The 25,408-nt window shown below is 44.8% G+C and overlaps 1 protein-coding gene across 1 annotated transcript in view; it reads right to left on the bottom strand.

Annotated features, from left to right (window-relative positions):
- Positions 1 to 25,408, bottom strand: part of mthl1 (adhesion G-protein coupled receptor methuselah-like 1) — a 144,513-nt gene that overhangs the window by 26,332 nt on the left and 92,773 nt on the right. The gene's annotated exons all lie outside the window — the stretch shown is intronic.

Genomic DNA, 25,408 nt, shown 5'->3' on the forward strand with positions numbered 1-25,408 from the left:
GACTATTGTTTCGAGGATTATTGCTCCGATTCGATAAAAGCTAAATCGAATATTTAGAATTGGAATCGTGGATAAATCGAGTGGTTGGAGAAATATTGCCTCGCGCAAATATAAATGCAATATCTAAATTATTTTCAAATTATTGGATATTAGAATTACGAGAAATAATAGAATTTTCGGAAGGATCGTTCTTCTTTAAAGAATCAGAAATTTTCAAAGGTAATGATGCAAATTAATTTTTCCAATTTTATTTGTACACACAGGGAGAAAGATCGAAACCCGTTTCAACATCATCAAAAATAATCACAATTCGAAAAGGATCGCGGTTTTATTAAATATGGTTCGATCTCGACGTACGAAAAATCGGTTCGAATGCATTTCTTTCTTTTATCGCGACGAAGCGGATCGATCGTCGGGGAGGACAGGCATCGACAAAGGCTTCTTCGACGGAAGGTAATCTACATGCGTTTCAACGAGCGCAAACAAGTCCTTGTGGAGTGGTAAACGGAGCGATCTATGGAAAAACTAGCAGGGGTGAAACGATTGCCTTAGATGCAATTAATGCACGGCCCTTATTCTATCGAATACCGAGACTTTTTCTCGGTGAAAGGGGGTGCAGACGGGGAGGGGTGCGATAGTTTCAGCGCGAGTTTGCTCGGAAAGTTTCGCTGCCATTAGCATTAGCCCTGACGGCGACCCGCCGTTATTATGCAATTCAAAGAAGCTTGTGTGTTTCAACTTCGACAGATCGTCCCGTTGCCCCGTTTCGCTCGCAGAAACTATCTCCTCGTCTAAGCAGCGGCGACCGATCCCCACCGAATGCACTCCCGTCGAAAGCTTGCATAAACTGAAATTTCTCCGCAGCCGCAGCGGAGCCGGAAAGTCTACCGAGTGAGACGCAATAAGGAGAAGAGGGGGCACGATTCTGGCACGAGTCCAGGGAAAAATGAAACTCGCGGAGGAATACCGCGATAAAAAAGGATGACGATTGTTTGCGCTTCGAAAAATCGTGACCTTTCCTTTTTTCCTTTTCAAATCGCTCTATTGTATTGTATAAAATTATTCTTTATATATTCGTTAAAAAGAAAAAAAAAAAAAAGAAAGAAAATTAGAGTTTCTTTGAGAGGATTGAGAAGAAAGAAAAATTGAATTGTTAAAAGAAAGAGGGAAGATACGAAAAGTTTTGTTATTGGAATCTAGATCTGGCGGAAGCATACGAAGTTTCGAAGGCGTTTACGAGGGATCCACTTGTACGCACGAGGTCGATGCAGCTATAATCGAGGCGACGATTAAGAGGATAATCGCGGAGGTAATTAGCGAAAGAACACGATTCCATCTCGGTGGACGTGATCGCGAGGCAAACTTACGGCGACCCCTTACGGACAGCCTGTACCCGATATTACGTTACATTAACGAGCTCGAGCAATTAACTCGCCTCTCCTCTGGGCGCAGGGGCGCAGCGTAATCAAAAATGGCCATGGTTTCGCTCGCAGCCCGACTGGCGCCACCGATGCGTTTCGCTTGTCCCGTTTTATTTGAATTTTCACTTTTTGACAATAGAGCCGCGTCGTTACGCCCGACATTTGCCATATCCGCAGTGACGTCGGCTCAGATAGGGTGCGATTTACGAGTAACAATCCCTCCGCTCTAAAGCTCCGTTGTGTTGGGCCGCGCCACCCCTTCCCTTCCCCGTCTACAAGGGTAGGGATGTTGCTGTTATAGCGACGTTAAACTAGCCAGACAATGACGAGGCCTCGTTGCCTCGACGGTCATCGCTCGTAATATCGGGGTCGAAATTTAATTATTTCGGTGTCCCGTTAATAAGTCCGACCCTTAATTTCCAACTGACTCTGTTATTCAGCGGTTCCTTCGATGATTCCATTACACCCTTAATGGTAACCGAGCCTCCGTTTCCAATCTCAACACTTCCACCCTTCCCTTCCTGGTAATTTCCAACTACTCTTTTCACAATCGAGTAAAATTATCGCGTTATAACGATCAACCTTCACGACTTTTAATTTGTCTTATTCGCGTCATCTTTCGATTCAATTTCGAGTATACGAGAAAAAAAAAAAAAAAATTCGCTCGTTCAATTCGAGGAATCTTTTTCTCGAGATTCGAACGAGAACACAGGATCCAAACGGTTAACACGAAGCTCGAAATTCGTCGCGGCGAGTCGAGAAGAGGGCGCGAGAAGAGCCGGGGATATTAATTCCCGGTGGCACGACTCATTTCCGGGAACGTTAATTAGCCATCACCGCGGTCGTAGCGCGCGATTAGTCGCCACCCGTCCGGCCGGAGAAAGTTTCAGGGGAAAAGAGGGAGGAGAGTTTTCGCTACGAAAATTCAGTCGGCGCCACGATAATTTTCCCGTCGCTGCCCCTCCCGGAACGAAACGGAGGGAGGACGCATTAAACATCGCTCGAGGGAAAATTAGGGTGATGCCCGGTCACAACTTCGCCTTCCTTCCTCTTCGATCCCTCCACATGGTATGGCAAATATTTTTATACGTCTCTCTTTCCCCTTTCGTTTCCTTTTGCGGGAGAAAGGAAGGAAGGAAATGTCGGTCGCATCGCCTCTCTGGCCACGGTACAATCCGACGACGACAAAGAGAGGATTATTACACACGGACCTCTCCTCGAGAGTACGATCCATTGTCGGAGCGCGGAAGAGATAAAGGTTATTTTTCTAATAATGGATTCGCCCGGGAAAGGTTTTCATTCGGACGGATCTTCTCTCGATCCTCGTCTCGATGAGACGTGTTCTATTATCGCGAGCATGTGGAACGAAGAGAGAATCGTTTTCCAGGCTTAATCCTGACAAAGGACATCGTCGGAATAGCTTCTTTTAATTGTATCCTGTCACGATGTGGCTATTTATCGTCCGTATATTTGCGAACGGGGAAAAAGAAAGAAAAGATCGGACGTAAAAAGACCCATTGAACCTTTGCAAATCGTCTTGCCTCTCGCGGTTAAACCACGGATTAAACTTGTTAAAAGTAACCGAGAGAGGCGTGTCGCGAATACAAACCTCTCTCTGTCTCGTTTGGCCATTTTAACGCCCATTGAAACCTCACGTTTCAACCCTTCCCTTTGAGTTGTCCGCCACCTCGACAACTTCATATATATATATATATATATATGTATGTATATCTCTTGTATAAAAGTTGAGGAGAGGGGAAAAAAAATTCGTAGAATTACAAACGTCTCGGCTCCTTCCGCCGTGCTTTTCTCTCTGCGTATATCTCCGTGGCGCACGCCCTTAACACACAGCCGAGACGTAAGCGTGGCCGACTGTCTCCGAGGGCAGAACGTGTACCAGCGGCAGCCCTATATTTATCTGTCCGATATGGTAATTATACGGACGGCAATTAGCGGCGTAGCCAGCTTTAGAGAGGCAGAGAGACCGCTTGGCAGACGGTATCGCGCCATACCTTGTGGAGAGGACCAGGGAGAGAGAGAGAGAGAGAGAGAGAGAGAGAGAGAGGAAGAGATCGTTACGCGGACCCCATTTCACGATGGCCGGGAAAGATATTATTTATCTTGCGGTACGCCCGTGAATGCGAAGGAAAAAAGTCACGCTCGCTGCGGGAAAGTTGGACGATCTGCTTTGCGCCTCTTTCTCTTCACGATTATATACTTTGGAAAATTTCCGCGATTAAGTTGGCCATTTCGATTCAGACGCACGTCCTTTTCGGGTTCTTTGGAGTCTGGCTTCGAATCATCTTGTATCGTAAAGACGCGAAGCAATCTTCGTCTCGAGACGTTGATCTATATATCGCGTCATAACGTCTTGAAAGTGAAACGCTCGAAATAGCTCCGTCACGGAATAAATAATCGAACTAGTTGACAAATCGGAAAAGCAAGTCGAAGAACGAGATTTATAATAAACGTAATTGCATCGTTTCGTTTCCTCGGGTTATCAATGTCCGCTTGTTGCGGACAAACCAATTTTACTCCATTTGGGATCCTCTTCGACTGGATGGAACCGAAGCCTCCGAAGAGAAGAAAGTTTGAAAGCCCGAGAAAGAAGATCAAGAATGATAATCCGAGGGAAATCCAGCAAATGTCGCGTAGGAACGATAGTGGCTTCGAAAGTTTGGCGGAAACGTATGGAAAGCGAGGGCAGCTTTATTGAAAAGTTTCGGCGGAGGCGCGGTTAAGCGCGGAGGGAAGTTGGTGTCATCGACCCGCGACAATTTCTCACTTTCCAACTCAGGGGCCAACACTCCCCCCCTCACACAACCCTCACCCCGCCAATTTATCTATCCACGACGCTTCTATTTGCCCGTTCAAGAGATCGATCCTCGATCTTGATCCGCGATTCGTTCGCGTCTCATGATTCATCGTCCGTTTGGAGATTGCTCGTCGAAAATCCGATTAACTCTTCTCCACGGACACAGATTCCATTAGATATCATTGTCGATGCATCATCGTTGCAATCCGATCGATCAATCATCCAGTTCTGCGGGAATTCGATCATTTCATCGATTCGAGTTTCATTGATCGTTCCAATTATTGCGGATCGGATTATTATTTGGATTATTTGAATCAAGAGATTATAAGATTCTAAAAGTTCGAATTTTTTTCACCGATCGTATATTTTCACATTTTCGTATGCAAATGTACGTATAAAAAGCTTTGAATCCGCTCGTCTCGCGATCATCTCGCGTTTCCAAGCCCTTTAAACGACAGCTCGGGCCGTGCTCGAGGAACAAGTAGACCGAAGACAAGAAGGACGACGTTAAAGCAAAGGAGAGGCGAAGAGCGGCTCGAGAAGAGAGCAGTTTAACGAACAGACGGTAATTAGCCGCAATAACCGAGGATCGCGACAATTACAGGACTAGCTCTCTCTCATCGTCGAGGAAACGATTATTCATTCCTCGATATACGGATATATATATAAATTTCCATACAAAGTCCATCCGTGGAATAACCTAATCGATATCTTGCCGATAATCTGCCGGAAATTAGATATTGCCAGGCGGAAGATAAGGAGGAGATGCGTTCGACGCGTGGTTATATATATAACGAAATATAACGTCTCGTTTTCGACTATCTCGACTCCGTTTTCACCCGTTTCGCGGGGTGAACTCGGCGCAGAGACGAGTAATTGGAGACGAACGCGGGAAACGCGCGGAGGGCAATGACGCCTTGGCTCGCGCAGAATTTTCAATATAGCGACGTTGCGTCGCCGAAGCGATTACGGCAATTAGAGAGCGAAAGGGTTGTGGGGGGCTCGGTGGAGACGGAGGAGTAGGGTGGAGGAATAATTTATGCGGCACACGTGGCCCTCTCGCACGGCATTCTTGGAAAGTTGCCTCGATGGAACCTAGGACGATCGTAGAAATCGTGTAACGTGTTCATCAAGTTTTTTTCCTCCAACTTGTTGTTGCGCGTTGTTTCAAATAGCGACTATAGGCAGCCCTTCCTCCTCCCTTTATTTCCAATTCATATTTTTCAAGCAGAAAACGATAAAACTATCGCATCCTTTGCTCCGAGTTTTTTTTTTTAAATTACTTTTTCTTTGGAACGAGCGCTTCGATCCGCTCTCCATCAATTTTATACTCGAGTTATAAGATCGTAATGGAGCTTCGAGTTTCCATGTAAAACACGCGATCAAGAAAATGAAGGAAACTATTAAAGTCCCCTGTTAAAGTCCCTTTATTCTAATTAGTTCTCCACGAAACGTTGGCTTTATGAACGGGCAACTCGGTGATCTTGCTTTTTTGCGTGCCACGCTCTTCCGAGAACTGTGCCTGTCTGGAGTTTAGGATAGGTCAGTGAGACGAGATGCGTAAACAACGAAGATAGCAAGCGAATAAAAAACAGTTTCAAAAATGCCTTCTACCGATTTTTCATCCCCGAAATTAATAACGGATCAAATTCTTATTTCCAATTTTTAATAGCTGATACGAAAGGATCTTACGAAAGTGCACCGAATAAATTCCAAATTCCTCGTCGAGATCGAGATGATCATTAGAAAAATCTAAAACTCCTATTTACTCTTATTTCACTATCCAAAAGTTTCCTCCTGTTTCTTGGAGTTACGCTCCTTCTCGCGAAGAAAGTGTTACGGTAGGTCTAGGTTAGATCTAGGTTAGCGACAGACACCCTGGAAATTGAAAGTGTCAGAATCTTTTCATTGCCGCGATAAAGTCAACTTCTGACTCACGTACGCGCGATAACAGGGGTGAAACGGGCCGAGAGTTCACGTGTCGTCGAAGCCTCGCGTGCCGCACGAACCGCGCCTCCAACCACTGTACTTTTCCCTCGGGTGGAGAAACATTGCCCCTTCCTCGCAATTGCCGCAAGGAGGGAGGCGTGCCGGAACACATCCATCGCGAGAACGTTCATTACCGAACGAGAGGAACGTTCGACGACTACGAAATCCGCGGTGGAATTCACAGAAACTTCGCGTCGGGACATAGAGCAGAGATCGATCAAATATCGGTGAAATTTACTCGATCCATCGTTGACGTTCATCGCATCTTACGAGTCTCGATGGAGAAGAAGAAGAGAAAATACGGATACGTTTTATTTGGACTCGTTTTAACCCTTTGCATTCCAGGACGAACCGACAACTCGAGACGATTTATTTCTTAGTTAACTTAAAAAATGATTTCACACACGAATTAACGTATACAACTTTTAACGTATTTATTTTATGTATCTTTACGTATAAAGAAAGAAAATTTGTTGAATATTAAAAATCTATAATGTTGTGTGATATTTTAATAGTAAAATAATTACTAAGATGCATCCTCGGTTTGTCAGAGCAAATATCACAATAGAACATCGTTACAAATCTTATCTAATCCCAATAACGTGTTCTCACATTTACTATTCTTATTCTTCACCTTGCACGACGTGCACCATATGATGAGCGATTGGATCTTTCTCTGGAAACAGCATCGATATTTCGTTTTCATCGTCAATTTTTTTTCTCAATAAACACCGTCAAAGCAACTCGAATCACGAGCCGCTGCACATTTTTGGTGCCGCGACGAAGAAGTCGTCAGTAGCGAGATTAAAGTAGAAAGAGGAAAATCACACTTTCTCTATCTATTTGTATCGATCGAAGAAGAAAAAAACCGCTAGATCCAACCTTACGTCAGTTAAATTTGAAACACTCGATGACGTTTTGAAAATCGCGATCGATCGAAGGAGCGACGATCGATCGAGTCCCGGGAAGCGAGCGAAGCGTGCTGCATCCGAGAGGAATGCGCGTCCTTGGCGTAACTGGTTCGAGGAACGCCGTTGCATAATCGGGGAGAAACCACCGGAGGTGGAAAGATCGACGTGCATGGTTCCCTCTCTCCCTCTTTAGAACAACTCTCAAGGCCTGGAATAACGGCCTTGAGACTAAATAAACGTGGTTCAACGCCTGAAAAACAAGGGGAACGAAGCGTGCCTTTGAGCCGAAAAGAAAAACGCGGCCACGTTGAAACAGAGGTGGCGTGGTGGTTGTTGTTAGAAGAAATTATACTACCAACGATTTCAAGAAGAAGAAGAAGAAGAAGAAGAAGAAGACGATCGCGCGTCGTTTGCAGTCGTTTTCGACGGCGAGATGAGAAGATGTCAGGTGTTTGTTGACGCGGATAACCGAACGACAACAGACGAGAAAAGGCGGAGTGGGAGAGTTGAGTTTGGGGTCACACGTACGCGCAGATAGGGCGGCGAAGTCGCTAATGGAGGAAAAACAGAAGGGACCAGAAGGAAAACAAACAGCGGAGGAGGGTTAGGTGGAGGAGAACAAGCTATCGAGGAGGCGCGCACACTCGTCGCTTCAAGACCCAAGATCTCGACTCTACCCCTCGAGCTGTAACGAACAGCGACTTCTTCTCCACCCGACACGCTCCATCGACTATGACGAAACGTCGCCTCGCCTAAAACTGGCCGGGGGGTTGATATTCAAAACACAACCGCCGCGACAATATTGATCCACTTAACGGTTTAGAGAAAAACTCGTTCAGACGGGGCTTAGGGCGACGTGGTGGAGTGGAAGAGGGGGCTGCAGCAGAAAAAGAGAGAACGAAGCAGTCGCGATGACTACTCGACTCGACTCGTATCGGGCGACGTCGACACGGGGGCGAGAAACCGAAATGTCATCATCCTTTGTTTAATTTACGGCGTGGCCAGAGAGGGGGACGAGGATCGATTCGATCGTCATTTTTCTTGGTGGAAAGATGCGGGGGAAATTTTCGAACACGATATTTCTTCTTTTTTTTTTTTTTTTTTTGCTATTGGATAATGAAAATCGGTGTGTCCGATAATTGTCGGATTATCTCGGTTCACGGGCAGATATTTCAATTAATTCATTAACAGATCTCTCTCGCGGCGCATATAAACAAGCCGCGGATTTAATTAATCCCGCAACGGGTCCTCGATATTTATTGTGTCGAGCTCCCTGTCCACCACAGTTTTCGATAAAGCGGCGTCATTATAAATCAAATTTCCTTTCGAGCGCGAACAACGCTCGAGAGACAGAAGGGGAGGAACAATGTAATGTCGCGCGGAAACTTAATATTTTCGAATATTCTACGTGGATGGGCGAACAAACAAACCTGAACGATGAATGCTCGCGCGCTCGATAATCCCTTCCCATTAATTGATACCCACTTTTCATCCTCGTTGAAGCGCGGATGAAGAGTTCACCTCGGATAGGGAAAGAAGCGAAAAGGAAAGTGGAAATCGGCTTTCATCCGCATCCATGAGCAAAAGGACAACGGTTGGTAGTCTTCTGACGCGCCTCGATATAATTTTCTGGAGAAGGGAAGGTTGAAACACCCCTTTTTTATTTATTTCTTTTTTTTTTTTTTCATTCGACTCGCTTCCCTTTCTTCCCTTTCAATCCACTTCCTCCCTCTCTTATCCTCGTAATTCTCCTTTTCGAAAACCTTTCCAGGTGTTGGCTGTTTAAACGTTGTCGCGGCGTGAAAGGAGACGGTTGGAGGAGGGTAAGGGAGGAAGAAAGGAAGGAAATGAATGGTGGTGGAAGGATGGTGCACTCGAGGAACGTGCAGATTGTTTGGTGGTTCCACGAGTGGTTATCTGCAAATGAAGGGCCACAAATGCGGAACAGTAGAGGAATCGAGTGGTAAGGAATGGCCAGGAGAAATTGCGGGGATGTCGAAGTTTATTCTGGAAGAAAGCTGGGGAGGGGAGAGAGATAGAGAGGGAAAGTTGGTGTCGTGGGTCAGAAGGAAGAATGATTGTGGGGGGACGGTGGTGTCGAACCGACAGTCGCCGTGGTGGCTTGTTTGTCCGCGTATAATTCGATTACCAGAGGGGAATTATTGTTCTAACTGATCCCTTCCACGACATTAGAGCGCCTGTCTTCCGCCTGGGAAGAAGAGATAACGATCGAAATGGACCTCCATTTTTCCACTTTTCTCGAACGATGTCAAACGATGTGGACAAGTGGACGTTCCGTTTGGAAATCTAATCTATCACTGGATCGATCGTATTCCTCCTTTCGGCCAAAAATTCGCGAGGATTCTTGCAATTTTACTCGACCGACAAATATAAATTTTACAACCTCGTTTATGGATGGATGTTCGAGCGTAAGAATGCTGGAAGAATTAAGAACAGAGAGAAAGAAACAGAGGAGAAAGAAGAGATTCGAACGAGATCGAGAAGGAAAGGATATTGTTCAATGTTTCAAGAGTGATCGTTCGATCTCGAGCAGACGGAAGATTTTTCTCGAAGATTGGTGGAATCGTTATGCGCGAAACTTGGAATCCCTCAGATATCTGGATACGAATACCTGCCAGATAAATATCCACGAAACTACGCATATTTTTCACGATCGTTTATCCGGAATATCGCGCACGCTACATTTCTCACGCGGTCTCGAGGAAGAACGATCCCTCCCCTACCCTTAAGATTTTTTCATAGAAAAAGCCGAGCATCCTTGCCAAAAACTTATATACATCGCGTCTTGTATCTTGTACCCGAATCATTTCCATTTTACAAATTTAACGATATCACGGAAAGTGTGTCTTGGAAAGTGAAAGACATTTAATCTGCCTTGTCGAATTTAATTTATTGAGAGAAGAGCTGTTTTTAAATCTCGATTTCAAAATTATTTCCAAGTTTTCTTCGATTGATCGGCGTGAATTCCCCGGTGAACCGAAACTATGCAACCGGATCGATACTTGGAAAACTGTCAATCGAATTCTGGGCAAGCGACGACGATGGGTCGAAACCGCAAATCCGCAAGACCGGCGTAGCCCGAATCAGGCGAAGGAAGCTCTTTGACGTCCAACTGTGTACGGAAGCGGCATTCAACCCTTCCCTAGACACCATTTACCGAGGCGATAGCGTCGATAAATGGCCATTAGTCCGCCATGTTCACCCACAAAACCGAAATGCACGCGTGCCATTGATAGACCGGAAGCCGATTTTCACCCGAACAGTTAAGCCCGAACACCAAGTTTTCGGCGAGGAAAATCGTGCCGGCTCTGGAACGGCTTAATCGAGGATGTAATTACTCGTTTCCGCCTGTTATGCCCTATTTGGATTTTGCCCGGCGCACAAAGAGAGAGGAAATTTCGTTTCTTCGAGAAAGAGATTCCTATTTGCGATCGTAATGCTTCGTTGAATTTGAAAAGATCGAATCGAAATAGTAACGGAGCGATGTATCTGTTGCGATTATTCGAACGAAATCGTTGAAATTTTTATGTAATCTTGGAAATCTTATGTTGGAGTCCTCGTGACCTTTGGAAACGATAATTTGAATTAATTTGAATTGGGATTAAAAAGAAGGAATCGAGGATTTCTTGTAGCAGAGAAAATAATTCTTTCGTCAAGACAGCTAATCGCCACTTTAATCTGTTTCCAAACGCATATAAAATGCGTTGGAGCGCGTGCCAGCAACCGGTCGTACGGAGCCTCGTCGCTTGTAAAAATGGCGAAAAAAAAGTAGGCCACGTTTAAAGACCTCGAGTTTCAAGAGGTCCACCGACTTCTTCGGCCTCGTACGATCCTTGTCTAATTAATACGCGCCGCTTGTTGATGCGCGTTCAGCTTGTAACAGCGAGACGTGTTTTTGCCGGTGGCGTCGCTGCCACTCGAATCGACGGAAATAAGAGGTTCGGGTTACTTCGGCAAAGGATTTCTTTCAACGATCCGAACACACACTTTACGACTACGCGAAGAGCTTCCACGCGACCCACAATCGATTCCCACAGGCTCTCTCTGTGCTCACCCTTTTCCACGAGAATCGAAAGATTCTATTTTATTTTCACGCGATTATCGCGCCGGATATCTGTAATTATTAATTAATTACGTTACTCGTCTTTTTAATACAATTTTAAAAGTTAAAACTTATTTTATCTTCAGCATTCTACGGAAATATTAACGATTCTGGATATTTTCATCCCTTCGTTTCGATCGGCACACGATCTCTTTGAACGAAAATAAAAATCTAATAAAACCGGACTGCGATACACTTCAACACATTCTTCACGAATGTTGCAATCCAATCCTAACAACTTCTCCGACAGCTTGTACGTTTAACAGCCTTTATCGTCGCAACAATCTTTCCTCCACACCGTTTACCTTATCTCTTTTATTGCACGTTTTCCGTATCAAGCACGAGCGGGAGAGTACTTACATCCTTCCCTTTTTCTCGCGTCTTTCGTTCCAACTCGAGTTTGAAAGGGACCAATGTCAACGTTTCTCTCACTCGAAAGAGGAAGAGAATCGAGAGAAAGAGAGAGAGAGAGAGAGAGAGAAAGAGATCCTAAGGAGGAGAGAAATGGCGGAGGAGAAGAGCCATCGAGGAGATGCGAGTTTATTGGAGAAATTCTAGGTTTACGAGCGATAAAACCGACACGGAGGTCGAGGCGCCCGTGCACTTCGCGGCTTTTCGAGCCTTTTTTGCGACTCTCTCGTTGCTTGGCGCCTTCAACTGGAGCACTGGATTGTCCTACCACCTCTTGGCAAACGACGATGGAATCATAAAGTGGCGAGAGATATACACGGCTCTTCGACTCTGTTACATTAGTCCTTCTATGCTTTCTCGATGGAGATAATAAATAACGAAGTGTATATATATATTTTGGCGATGTTACTTATCGTTGTTCCAGCGTTTCGTGGATTTTTGTAACGGCGCAAACTTTGACCAGAAATGGCGCGTGTGATCGTCGCGAATGATCACGATGATATTTTATTCCGTGCGATATTTGTAACATTCGTAATCTCTCCGCTTTGAATAAATTAAGTAAGTAGGATTGCGTGGTTACAGTATTATTCATCGCTTGGCAATTCGAGAGTTTCGTAGAAATCGATCGAGTGCGGTGGACTCGATTGGAGTACGTGCGACCACATGCGTCCTACGGATGATGCCTGTGCGCAAGAAACTTGTTTGAAGAAGCTTTAATGAAAGGTCATTGAGTGAATCGTCGAAACGTGTCGAGAGTTTAATTTACATTAACGACCCTCGAACCGATCAATCGGTCGATTCTACTAAAATTTATCAAAAAATCAGAAGAAACTCGACGCTCCTATCCAATTGGACACCGTATAGAGATTTATAGTCCCTATCGACTTGAAAGGGAGTGCATTGAGGATCGACCAGTCGCAGGCCAATAATAAGAAAATAAGAAAATAAGCGGGTAGCCAGAAAGAAGAACGAAACGCAGGGGCGAAAAACGGTCGGAATTAATCCATCGGCGGCCAGACGCGCAACAGCGCGAGCCATTGAACCGATTACAAACAACCTTCTGATCGCGAGTGCGCCAACCACACGTGCACGGCACAAAGACGGCCCGGGGAGAATCTCGGCCGCAAGAAACGCATTACCCGCGAGATAAATGAAAACCGTCGAACGATAAGCTCGCGATACACAACAGCTTGTCTCGTTTCGATCGTTTCACCCTGGCTAACAGCGCGTGACACGCGCGAGGGTGCAACTCTCCGCGCTGACAAATGTGTCATAATCGATAAAAAACTCGCGTGCGAATCACTCGTTTCTTGCCACCAATCGTTGCCAACTCCCTTTCTACTCTTCTCTTCCTCGTCGCATTTTCAACCACGCATATATATATATTATTGTTAGATTAAACGTGCGCGTTCCATGTTCAAAATTGATGAGCAGCTGTCATCTGGAAAGGCAGGATCCGCACGAAAAAACGGAGCAGAACCTTTCTCTCTCTCGAGATAAAATGTTAATGAAATATCAATGTTACACGTAAAATTAATACGCGGCAATAATTTTTTCCCATTTAAATAACAGTTTCCGATTAATCCAATTTTTATTGTATTGGCATCCTGAACGAATGCGACGATCATCAAGTTCGATTTCTCCATCCGAAAAATTATTATTAAGGATTTTTAATTCTTACAATTGACATTAATAAAAGTAACTTGTCCATCCGATCCACCGCGTAACACCGCGTTCAAACGAATGCAAATCCACCGACACTTAATCCTCGCCTACAGGATTTCGAAGGACGATCCGCGATGAGATTCCTCGAAGAAACTCGAGCGCGGTGGTCTCGCGCTAAAAATAGAGGAAACGATCCAGATCCTTGCTAATCGTCCTCGAGGAAGGAGGGTAGTTCGAAGGGAAGCGAGATTAACGTCCAGCTGCGTTTCGCAAGACTCGCGAGGTTCTGCCATTAGCGAAACGTCTGGCCGGATGAAAGGTTCAAGCTGGCCGTTCGCGCCTAGTGGAATAACTGCTCGGCCCATTAGGCCTGAATCCGGCTTAAGCGACGACGACTTCTTCGCCCGACTTCCTTTCTTTGAATATTCTCTACCTCTTTCTCTTTCTCTTAGGTGGCAAGCTTGGCTCGAAAAATACGAGAGTGTCCCCGACGGCGTTGAAAAAATTATTTATCGGAATTATCCCACGCGAAATCGAACTCGAGAACTCCGCCTCGTTACGCATTCATGCGACCCCTCTATTATCATCCATATCGCGCCACGCTGAAAGGCGGCGAGGGCTGAAGAAAGGAGGAGGAGGAGGAAGAAGAAGAAGAAGAAGAAGGAGGAGGAGGAAAAGTCTCCTCTTCTTTCGTTGGCGGAAGTTCGGTCACCCACGATCGACAACAAAGAGACCATTCGCGACCTTTTTTCCGCGATCCTCCTCTTCTCCGCTTTCGGTCGAAACTTGCGACTCGTTATCGTGTCGTCTGTGTGAAATAATAGGGAGAGACCGTGACTTGAACGAGGAACGTTTTCGATGTGCCAAACTCCTTCCTTTTTTCCACAGGTATATCCTCGACAACGGATGTCTCGTTAATTTCTCGTTGCGCTTTCGATATATTCGATTCCGAATCGAAAGTAAATACGTTTCAAATGTGCACACTTCGAAAATATCACTTGGATGGTGGAGTGTCGCGAGATGGAATGATTTATTACATTTACAATTCGAGGATTACCGTACGTTTCGAGCGTCTAATTAATTCGGGAGATATCTACTTCCTACGAATCGCTCGAGCAATTCCCATCCCGGAAGATTTGCTTCTTCCTTTCCCTCGAGATCAGCTTCCAAATCGTATGCGCGTTTTCTTTTTCCCAAATCCGGTGGAATCTTCTCTCCCCGTGAGAGAGGATAGGCACGCGAAAATCCGGGGGAAAAGAGGCGAGATGGGGAAGGAACGGACGAAACAAGAGGAAGAATGGAACTCGTGGCTGAGTCTGAAGTCTGGCTTTGGCAGAAAAATCTTTCCTACGCGGCTGCACCCCGATCAGGCCGATTGCCTCGTCTGCATTCGCTTTTTCTCCCCGTTCGGTTATTCTTAACGGGACGCCTCACCCTATTTCCGTTCCGCGAAGATAACGCGGAATATTTCGAGTAGGCACGGAGAATTTCGACACCGTGCAACCGATTTATTGGCCCGGATCGATGACTAATTGCGTCTGAGAGAGCAAAAATTTTCAAGCAGGAGGATATCTCATTCGATAAATCCGTCAATTCCTTAATCCGACCGTCGAACGCAGCATTTATCGAGCTAGATCGATGCGACTAATTGCGAGAGAAGAGATGTAACAATTTTTAAATAGTCTTGGCTAGTCTTTAATCCTCGTCGAAGGAATATTGAGGGAACACGATGCAGAGAGAATTGAGATATCGGACTCTGCTCGAGTGTATTTAGAGAAGAGACGTAAAAATTTGTAAGAAATTCAGATACCTAACTAAAAACGCAAGATGTTTTTCGTCGTAAAAAATTTTCTTGAAGAGAAAGGCTAAAAGATTCTCTTGCCTTACTCGTATAAGGACAAGAAAGAGAGGATAATCAAAGTGGAGCACCTTCTTCAGAGGCAGCCTCCGATAAAGCCTCTAGATCCAGTGCGTGAAAACACGGGCCTCGTGAGATTAACCTTGGCCTTCAGGATCGCAGCCAACTCTGCACCAACTTCGAATCCACTCCGCAGTCCATTTCGGGTCTGGCTTCTCCAAGATCCAAATGGAACCCTAATAATGGTTCGCTTCCCTTCCCCCCCAAGAGCAAGAGACCTCGAGAGTTTCCAACTATCGAACTCTCCTTCCACCAACGCCCATTTAATACCACACGTATCTAATCCCGAACGAGCAACTTACGCGACATTTCAACGTCCCGCGCATATTTTCGCGCAAATGCGAGGTGAATCAATCGCGCAAACAAGATCGATAAACTTAGCCGAGCATTAATTTAGTTGTCAGAAGGATGGGATGGGTGCGCGATCGTTTGTCAAGAAATTGTTTGGGACGAAGGGAGATGGAAAGGCGAAGCTCGGTTGGATGAAAATCGCTGAAGAAGCGCGCGATCATTTATCGGAGGTCTCATCAGTCCCTCTCAGGTTTTGGTCGTGTTGGGACACGGCGCGGGCAAGAAAGGAAACAGGAAGGAAGGAATAGAAGAGCGAACATGTGGCCGACACGTGAGCTGGAAACGAACCACTAGGATGATGAATCTATCGCGTGGGCGGCCACGACGATGCACGACGATGCTCGCGGGATTATTGTTTGCTTACCGCCGTTCTCGAAAATATTTTTCACCGCCTCGTTTTCCCGAATGGAGGTGCCGAGCAACTTCCATTTTCGTCGGGAGCTGTAAACACGGAATCGCGTCGGTATCACGTCATTGTTGGAAAGTTCTTTTCGGGAGCAAGTTTGCCGGATGCTTCTATACAAGTTCGTGACAAACAGAAAACGAAGTAATTTATCTTTGAGTTAGAAAGAAGAAGGGGCAAGATGATAAGTTACGTTGTTGAGTTCTTTGGGGAAGATAGATGGAGATTATAGTTACGAACAGATCGCAATTTTATATAATTTGCGAAATATCGATCGATATCGTCGAAAAATCTTACGAGACAAATATTAAAATTTCAATCGACCGAATGAATTTCTTTTTTTATAAAAATATATTTTCCGAATCGAAGGATCGATCGAATGATTAATTTAAGATTCTTTCGGTCGTTTGCTTCGATTATTCGAGCAGATAAAATCACGGAAGAAAATCGATTTAACAAACGGACACCAGCTCAGCGTTTCACCTACTCACACGCTATTTATTCCCACTATCGATGTACAACAACGCATTATCTTTACGCGAAATAAGCATCGACGTGGCCAGCGAAAAACGTGGAAGAAGAAGAGAGGAACGAGGAAGAGATGGAAGGATCGTTCCTTCCATCCCAGGAAATCGTGACGCACGCGAGGATTCCTCGAAGAGGTTAATAACGGTCGACCGATGTCTTCCAACTTTTCAGACCCGCCCCGCTCGTGTCCCGCGCGATTAACGACGCCCGATAAATTTCTCCACGATTTCGTTCTGCCTTTCGTTCCGCGAATTCGCGGCCGATTAGTCCCCTTATTCCTCCTCGCTACCTGTTATTCCCCTCTCCACGCGTTCCCCTCCTCGCTCGGACGTAATTAAGTCCTCTATGAATATTAACGGCGAGAAGAAGTCCGGCCACTCGTATAATTCTTTTCCCTCCCAACTGCCGAGTAAACCGGCGGGGAGAAACGCGCACGAGATTCCGCATAGTTTCTGGGATTTCGATCGAACGCTGATTGATCCTCCTCGAAGCGGAATAATCCGCTTGCGGAATTCGTCCTTTAATTTTCGCCCCATTCGTCCAACGAATTGAATTCTCTCGCGATTGACAATTATTGTGAGTAATTGTTTGATCGATTCTTTTTCTTCTTCTTCTGGAATTCTATTCGTTACAAAATTGAATTATCTCTATTCCACGTAATAAATATTCTCGAGGATATCTTTTTTATCCCCGAGAAGAGACGATTGTGAATTAAAGATCTTACAACTTAATTCGATTTCATCTAATTGTAATTTCGATGGCAGCGGTATTCGTTCGTTGAACACGAAACGAGGAACAAGATGGAAAAGTAAAAGTCCGATCCGCAACGATTTTACATTCAAATAATGAAAATTGAAAGAATTCTCCTCGAAACTAATCTTCAAACCAATTTATCCAAACTGGAAAGGATCGAGCAGAAGAGGAACGATGAACCAAAATGCACCTCCTCGTACAACCCCAAGGATCGTCCTCTCGTCTAATATAACCACCCCCGTTCGCACGATCGTCCAAAATCAGTCTCGCTGCTCTCCGATCCAATATCCGGTCGCAGAGAGCTTTCCAATTTCACGAATGACGAATAACCCGGTTGGCTCGATCGGGGTCGATCTGCGATTTTGACACGGGGTCGTACTCGAGAGAAAACGGACGAGTTTAAAGGGAAAAGAGAGACGTGCTTCGCGACGACGCGACGGCCACGACACGCTCGGCGATATTTCGATTTTCATTTAGACACGACACGTAGCGCCACTTCGAGCGAAACAACGGTTTTAATTAAAGCCGCGGTCGTCCTCGACGACCCACCACTCCCTTCTCCTTCCGTCTCTCCTCTCTCTTCCGATATTCAAATCAGTAACCCGCATTTCTGCACGCCCCTCCTCGCTCGCCAGAGGCACTGGCGGCAGATGGTCAGACCTCCTCCTCCGAGAAAAAGGTGTCCCCGCGTGGCCGCCAGACGCGTCGCGTGTTTTCCCGGCGCCTCCCCTCTCGAGAGAGAGACAGAGCAAGGGACAACGTTTTCTTCCCACCCTCACTTTCCACGCGTTAATCGTCGCACGATCGTCGATCCTTCGAATGGAGGAAAAATTGTCAACGACAGTCTCTCTCTCTCTCGACTTTGTCACAATTGAAAACGAACGTCGTAGATCGAATTTTTCGTTGTTGAGTTAATGTTGAAAAGATCCACGCGAAAAGATAACGGTAAATTTTATTTCTGGAATCCTTTTCTCGGATCGAACGTTGTTGAACGAATGATTAAAATAGGTTATAATTTATAACGGATTGGATGGGAATTAGTTTATTTTGTCGTTAGATCGACGCGTTGAAATTAAATTTTTCATCTGTAAGCGTATTCTCTCAAAAATAGATCCCACTTAATCGTCCTCTGCTCCATCAAAAAGTGGACAAATATCAAACACATCCCGCCAATATTTCCAATAAATCCTGTTGAACGATAAAAATCTTCAGTATCCAAGTTACGATCAACATCCAGAGAAACAATATTCCCAAATTTGAAGAAACGCGAAGTTCCGTTACGATTTGCGGAACGAAAATCGGGGAGAAAGGAAAAAGTGTCGGGGAGGAGAAGGAGTGGAAGACAGGAAACGGCGCCCACGTCCACAGACGAGGAGAGACGCTGTGTTTGACCGACAATCGAGACACTGGAATACGAAGGTCCTGGTGATGGTCGCAATCATCGTGGTCGTTGCGGCCGTCATTCGTGTCGGGCATTATTCTCGGCGGATGGAAGCGGCATCGCGAAAGAAGCACGACCCACGCGAAGGCCATAATCAAGCGAAGGCTGTCCTTAGGGCTCTCTCTCTCTCCCGCGCTTGCCAATTGCAACGCCAACCCATCGCGGTGCAATGTTTTCTGCCGACGTGTCGACGACCCCGTGCGCATCGTTCCGCGACAAGAAATACGACCGGCGATCATTTCTTCGCCGAATGCGTCGACCGTCGTCACGCAATTATTCCAACTATTTTACCTTCGCCGCTGAAAGACGTGTTCTATGGATTTAAAACGATTGACAAGGATTGCTTCTTCTCTTTCCTTCTGTCGTCCAGGGATAAGTTGTTCGTTTCATTTCTTCGTGAAGATCGAACGAAGAATGATCGATAATTTTAATTTAAACGATTGAAAGATGGTATCGTTTCTTTTTTACAGTTTCGAGGAATCGATACAGTGGTCGACAAGAAATATCGAGAGACAATTTTTGGATTTTGAGAAATGACGAGAGATCACGATAGGATAGATCCGGGGATGATTGATCGGAGTTTTGGAAGATAATTTTTCGCGTGATTTTTATCCAAGCGATGGATAAGGGATGAAATTGATATGCGGAAGGAAGAGATGGATTGCTCTGGCGCGATGGGATTCGAATCCCGGATCTTCCGTCTTCCAGCCTGGTAATCTGATCAAATGGACTATCCACGCTGGTGTCCACGGGTGGCGCCCCTTACGCGGTTTCGTCCCCTTCTCGCCATGAAGGGATCGATACGTTCTCGCGGGAAGCAATTATGTTCGATCACGCTTATTTATCACAGCGTCAAGGGAAACTCTCGAAATCTTCCAATTTAAATATATTAAGAAGAAATATTGAAAAATGATAATCTTTCTATTTGTGTAAAATCTGCTAAACAAATTGTCACGATAAAACAATCCTTTAAATGGAAATTAATAATTCCTCTTTTCACTTTCAAAATTCTACTCTGTCCTAAAAAAAAAAAAAAAAAAAACGACATCCATCAATATTCATCGCACAATTTCCACGAATTCTTTCCTCACGGAGGAGTCGCAAAGATTATTATATATAATAAAATTCAAAACTCTCTCTCTCTCTCTCTCTCTTTTGTTGGAATAAAATACTACTATTACTAAAAGCAGTATTTCGAAAAAAGAAAGAAACGCGAGAGAACGAGTCGAGGAATGCGAGGAGCGTGCACGTGGAAGGTGCGAGGCCAGTTATGGCGAAAGTCGGGTTGCTTGGACAAGGACCGGTCGAAGCGGGGAACGCGTTTTTCCGCTCGATCGGGGGATCGTGATTCACGACGCGACTGTTCGCCGCCTGATTAGATAAGGAAACTGGCCGACGAGAGAAGGTCGAGACGCCTTGGGCCGCGGCAAAGGGGAGCATTTATTTCGCCAATATTTACGGCCACGTCCACGGCGATCGCCGATAAAAGGCCCTGGCTCGGGGATAAGATCGATCGTGCGGTAATCATCGAGGCAGAGCGGGGGATGATTACTCGCACGATGCCAATTTCTCGAGCTCGAATTTGCAGTTACTTAATAATGCCGGGTGTGGTCGAAGAACGATCGGTCAACGATGATTACGGGTTACGACGGGTTAGATTTTATGCGATTTTGCGAATTGCTTTTTTCTATCCGACTTTTACTTATTTCGAAACCACGTTTTTTCTCGTCTCGAGAGAAACGTTGGTCTCTCGATAAATGTTAATATATATATATATATGCGCGTTCGTTTGAGAGAAAAATATATGGTTTAATATCTCTGTTCGGGCGAGCAATTTTCTGCGATAATTTAACTTTAGGATTTGTTTCAATCAATAAGATTTGTATCCGTTTCAAAGGCACGAATTCGTGCCCTATTCACAATGCTGACCAATAATAGTTAACTCGTCAAAGGGTTAATATCCTTATCTTTGTTGGTTGACAGGAAATAAGCCGAGCGTGTTCTTAATTAGGAATACAATGCGCGTAATACCAATAAAGGCGCGCTTTAGATCGAATAGATCCATCACGTCCACGTTCACTTTAACGTATCTATTCTATCATCTTATCTATCTTAGTATTCGCCTATAGAAAATTTCTAGTTGGAGAATGAATCTCGTTGAATCTATTTTCCTTGCCTTTTAATTATTATTTCTTAACGAGATTCCAATTTGCCATTGCTCGTTCCGTTTTAAGTAATAAAGCAAATTATCCCCTCGAATTTCTTCGATCCAAGGACGACGAGAGGACAGTTTCCATCCATCCGATCTTCCTTCGACCGCGCACAGCGGCGATGAATGATTATCTTTACAAACGAGTCTGAACGACGACGGTGCAGCGAGCGTAATTCAAGCTACACCGCGTCATCCAAGACGAGATCGATCCGCGTTTCCACGCAATCATCGTTTTATGGAACACGAGACGAAAATATCGCGGGGGACGACACGATGCGTCTTCGAACACGACGCGATGGACGGCGAGACAACACCGCGTCCAACAGGCCGGACGTTCCAGCTCACGGTTTCGTAAACGTATCGCGTTACGGTCCAGAGCGTCGCAAGCCGGTTATTAGCGAGTTTGCAATGCCTCTGTGGACACTTGGCACTCTCTCGATCGAGCGAAATGCCACGCCAAACTCACCAAAGTCTTCCATTTTTCCTCTCTGTTTTTCAATTCACGTATTAACGCCGTATTACGCGTTGTTGTCAATCGGTTCTCGCCAACGTATCGATCGTAAACCGATTGTCCGCAACCCGATAAATCCCGGTTTCCAATAGAAACAGTGACAGTTTTCTACCAGTTGGACTCGTTTTTGCACACGCAACAGTGTGCGAATGGAAAAACGATACAAAGGCGAATTTTAAACGGCGGAAACATGGATGGGAAGGGAAATCGATACGATTCGCACCTTGGCCTTGCTGTTCTTGTTGCTGTTACACTCTTCTTATAGTCTCTGAACGAAATATTTTAACGTTATTCGATCTTCTTCTTCTGCATTCTGCTTGTAACCACGTGGCAGAGGTAAAAAATATATTTCCAACGTTGCATTTCGACGCGTGCGTCGAAATGGTAAATCATGGTGGGTGGCATCTCAATCAAAAATGTTTTCTTAATCAAAGCAGGATCACTCTCACAATCTATAGATTGTTCATTCTATTCTCACAATCTAACGTCACAAAATAACGTTCGACCATCGCAATACACTCCACTGCGTAAGAAGAAGTGAAAGATGCTTGCTGTTCGTTATTAAACATGCCAATGGAGATCACTTATCGACCACTTGTTAGCCTGTTTTAAGTAGTTTAATAACTTTGCTGATTCGTATAAGGCGTTGTACTCTATTAAATTAATCTCGATACGTCGCAACGTGGATTTTAATCGACGCTATTATCAATTAATAATAAATCAATAATACTTTGAGACATTCGAATCGAACGTTATTTCCAAACGTAGCATCGCAAGCGGATTAAGTCTCGTCAATCGGTGTAGCGATTCAAAGGCGGATCCAGCGTCACGAGCAACACATTAACAAGAGCAATCTTCTACGATCGTAGACGTTTCGTGACTGTAACGTATCAGCCTGCTTCGAGATCGATCGCCCCGTCCAAGGAGATGCGCCTATTTTCCCTCGCTTCCGCATGCGAATTGCGTAATTTTCGCAGGCAAACCGCGCCAAGCGTACGCGTATTTCGTACGCGTTTGCATAATTCCAGCGATCCGCCCTCTCCTCGCGACGGGCTTTCGTTGTAAATAAACGAACAGATGCCGAGGATCTCTCGTGGGCGGATCGCCCAACTTCGCGTCTCCTATTCGATCGCTGCTCGTTAAGCTTTCTTCACAGAGATTTCACCACAGATTCCCTCTATTTTATTCGTTTCACTTTCGCCACGGATACGGAATATTGAATCATACTTATTGCTCATTACTTTATTCGTAAAGATAAGGATGATGAATTTTTTCAGACATTTCGATGAAAATTTCAACTAGTTTGAACTTACTTAGCTTCGTTGTCAAAATAAAATAATTTAAAAAAACGGAGCTGAAATCGATACGTCCTTCGAACACGACGATACTTCGCAAAAATTGTAACATAATTTTTCACCGACCAAAAATATTTCTACCGAAAAAATCCGTGTATTTTCCACGCGCGTTTCAACAACAAAACCTTTCGACCGACCAACTAACGAGGCCAGTTTATGAAACAAACAGATAGACCAATTACCGCAATCAAGGTTAATAATCCTGAAATTCGCGATATCATCAACAAGCTTCCCGACAAGCCCATTCATCGCCAACGATTTACCAACCCCCTTCAATTTCGGAGAACCTGTTCAACGCCGCGCTTTTGCGGGGCATTAAAAAAAAAAAAAGAAGAGAGAGAGAGAGAGATAGAGGGAGAAAGGGAGTAAAAGGTACACGCGACGCATTTACACCTGGCCTGTGCTCTATTGCGCGGGAACACGCAACAACGTCCATTACGCATTGTTAACGCGTTTCCTCCACGTGTTTTTCCGCGGCAGAAAAATGCCACGAAGAGAGGGAGAAACCCAACCGCTTCTCCTCCTTTTGTGTAGCGTCGTCGAAAGTCTTTCTCCAGGAAGAAGAAGAAGAAGGGAAGAGAGAGAAATTTGGCCGAGCCAATCGGACTTCTGACTCGTTCTCCCATCTGTCACTGGCAAGCTATTGCCTCGTCTCTGCGATCGTCTGGCTGACCGCGACAGAAAGTTTGCGGCACGTGCCAAACGAACTAAGTAACCTATCCTCCTTCGAGGAGGATGCCTATTCCGAGGTTATCTCTTAAATGTGGTGAAGGGTCGCGACGAGACGAGGCCGTATAGACGATTAAATCGAGGATCGTGTCGTCTAGGGAGGATATTATCGTGGAGGGAATCGCGAGGAATCGTGTGAAAGAATCGTGTCGTATGGATAAGATGATTTTTGAAGCGAAATAAAGGATGGATATTAATTTACGATATACCAATACAGAAATTCAACGAGCGAATCTATTAATTCGAATCCCGCTAACGATATTATTTATAAATGGAATTCTGTTGATATATGAAGAATTCAATTGCCTGTAACGAGCTATCAGTCGTATACCTACGAGTATATGTTATATATATATATACGTTTTACGAGTAGTGGAAACCTGTTCACGAATGAAAACCAGAAATTTATGGTTTCTAGAGAATTAGCAAGAAACTAACTAACTAACATACGAATCTCGGTGAACGAGAAGCAAACGGATCGTGTTCCAGATGCGGCAGGAATCGAAATCATAAATCCATTAGCAACACTCCCATCGATTGCTCGACGTGCCGTTCTGATTTTGGCAAATTGCCGATGACAGGCGGCGTTGTCGCCGGAAATGGCAAAATAGCCGATCGATTAATCCCACCTAGGTTTGCTAATCGGCCTGTAACACGTACAAGCGTCATCGTCCCATTTTCCCTTTGATCCTTCCGCGAGCCAGCCAGTCCTATCTAACCGTGATTATGCGATTTCCGCCGCAAGTAGCCTCGCTTATCGGTGTTCCGCTTCTCGCGTTCACGAGGAAACCAGCTAGCTATACGAAAAGTACATCGGTGTTTCCATTTTAAAAGATAAAAGAAACTTTTGTTGAAAAAAAAAAAAAAAAAAAAATGAAAAAGTGTACTTTTCCAGATTTAAATATTTAATTGCACGCAATTTTCTATCCAGCGCATTTTTCGCAACAACCATCTCACTTGTCAAAAATTAATATTCACGAGGAGGATAAAGAATTCCTAAAAGATTTTATCGAACTGAAACGTACGTCGTGACGAGATGCTCAATTTTCTCACAGGAAGATCAAATGCAAAGCAATTCTCAAGCCATTCCATTCCATCGACGTGGAGAGATCCGAGAAAGAATGGAAGCGCGCGTGCGACGACATTGCGGAACATCGCAACAAGTTCTCCACCGCAGCAACGTTTAAAACGCGCGAGTTTACGATTCCCCGGAGGATCGAACTCTTGTTCGGATTCTTGGCCGCCTCTTTTGAACGAGGGGAACGGCGAGAGAAGGATACATAAAGTGGCGACAATGTTGAGAATTCTTCGGAACCGGATCGCCAGACGGTAGGGAGTCTACGATCTTTTCTCGAACCGCGGATTTATTTCTGGATGGCCCGTCGTCCCAAGAATCGACGTGTGACGAGTATTCTTGGACCGTGTTCGCGCCGTTGCTACTTCGACTATCCATCTGAACTGTAACGCTAATCCAATCACTCGTTCCTACGTGTCCCTATTCTCTATCTATTAATACCTACCTAATAATACCTAATTAATTATGGTATACCGCCTTAATTATTGAACGTAAATTAAGGTATCTAGATTTTGATCATCATTCATCCGGTAAACTCGAGCTTTAACGTATCCGTGGAATATCCTTTCGAAGATCGATTCTGGAAGTTAATTATTTTTGGAGAAAAATATTATACAAGATAGAATTCGTAAAGAATTTGTTGGATAAGTTGAAGCTTATTTTTAGTAAGTTGCAAGCAATTTGAATTTGGACGAGATAGAGACGAAGTCAGACAAATGTAACACGATAAATAAATTTAAATATTTTTCTACGTGATGTACAATTTATGAATGAATTACGTATTACTTTTTACGTAA

This window comes from Apis florea, unplaced genomic scaffold (genome assembly GCF_048593485.1).
Source record: "Apis florea isolate Af1SG1 unplaced genomic scaffold, ASM4859348v1 contig_3158_pilon, whole genome shotgun sequence".
In the NCBI taxonomy this organism is placed as follows: domain Eukaryota; kingdom Metazoa; phylum Arthropoda; class Insecta; order Hymenoptera; family Apidae; genus Apis; species Apis florea.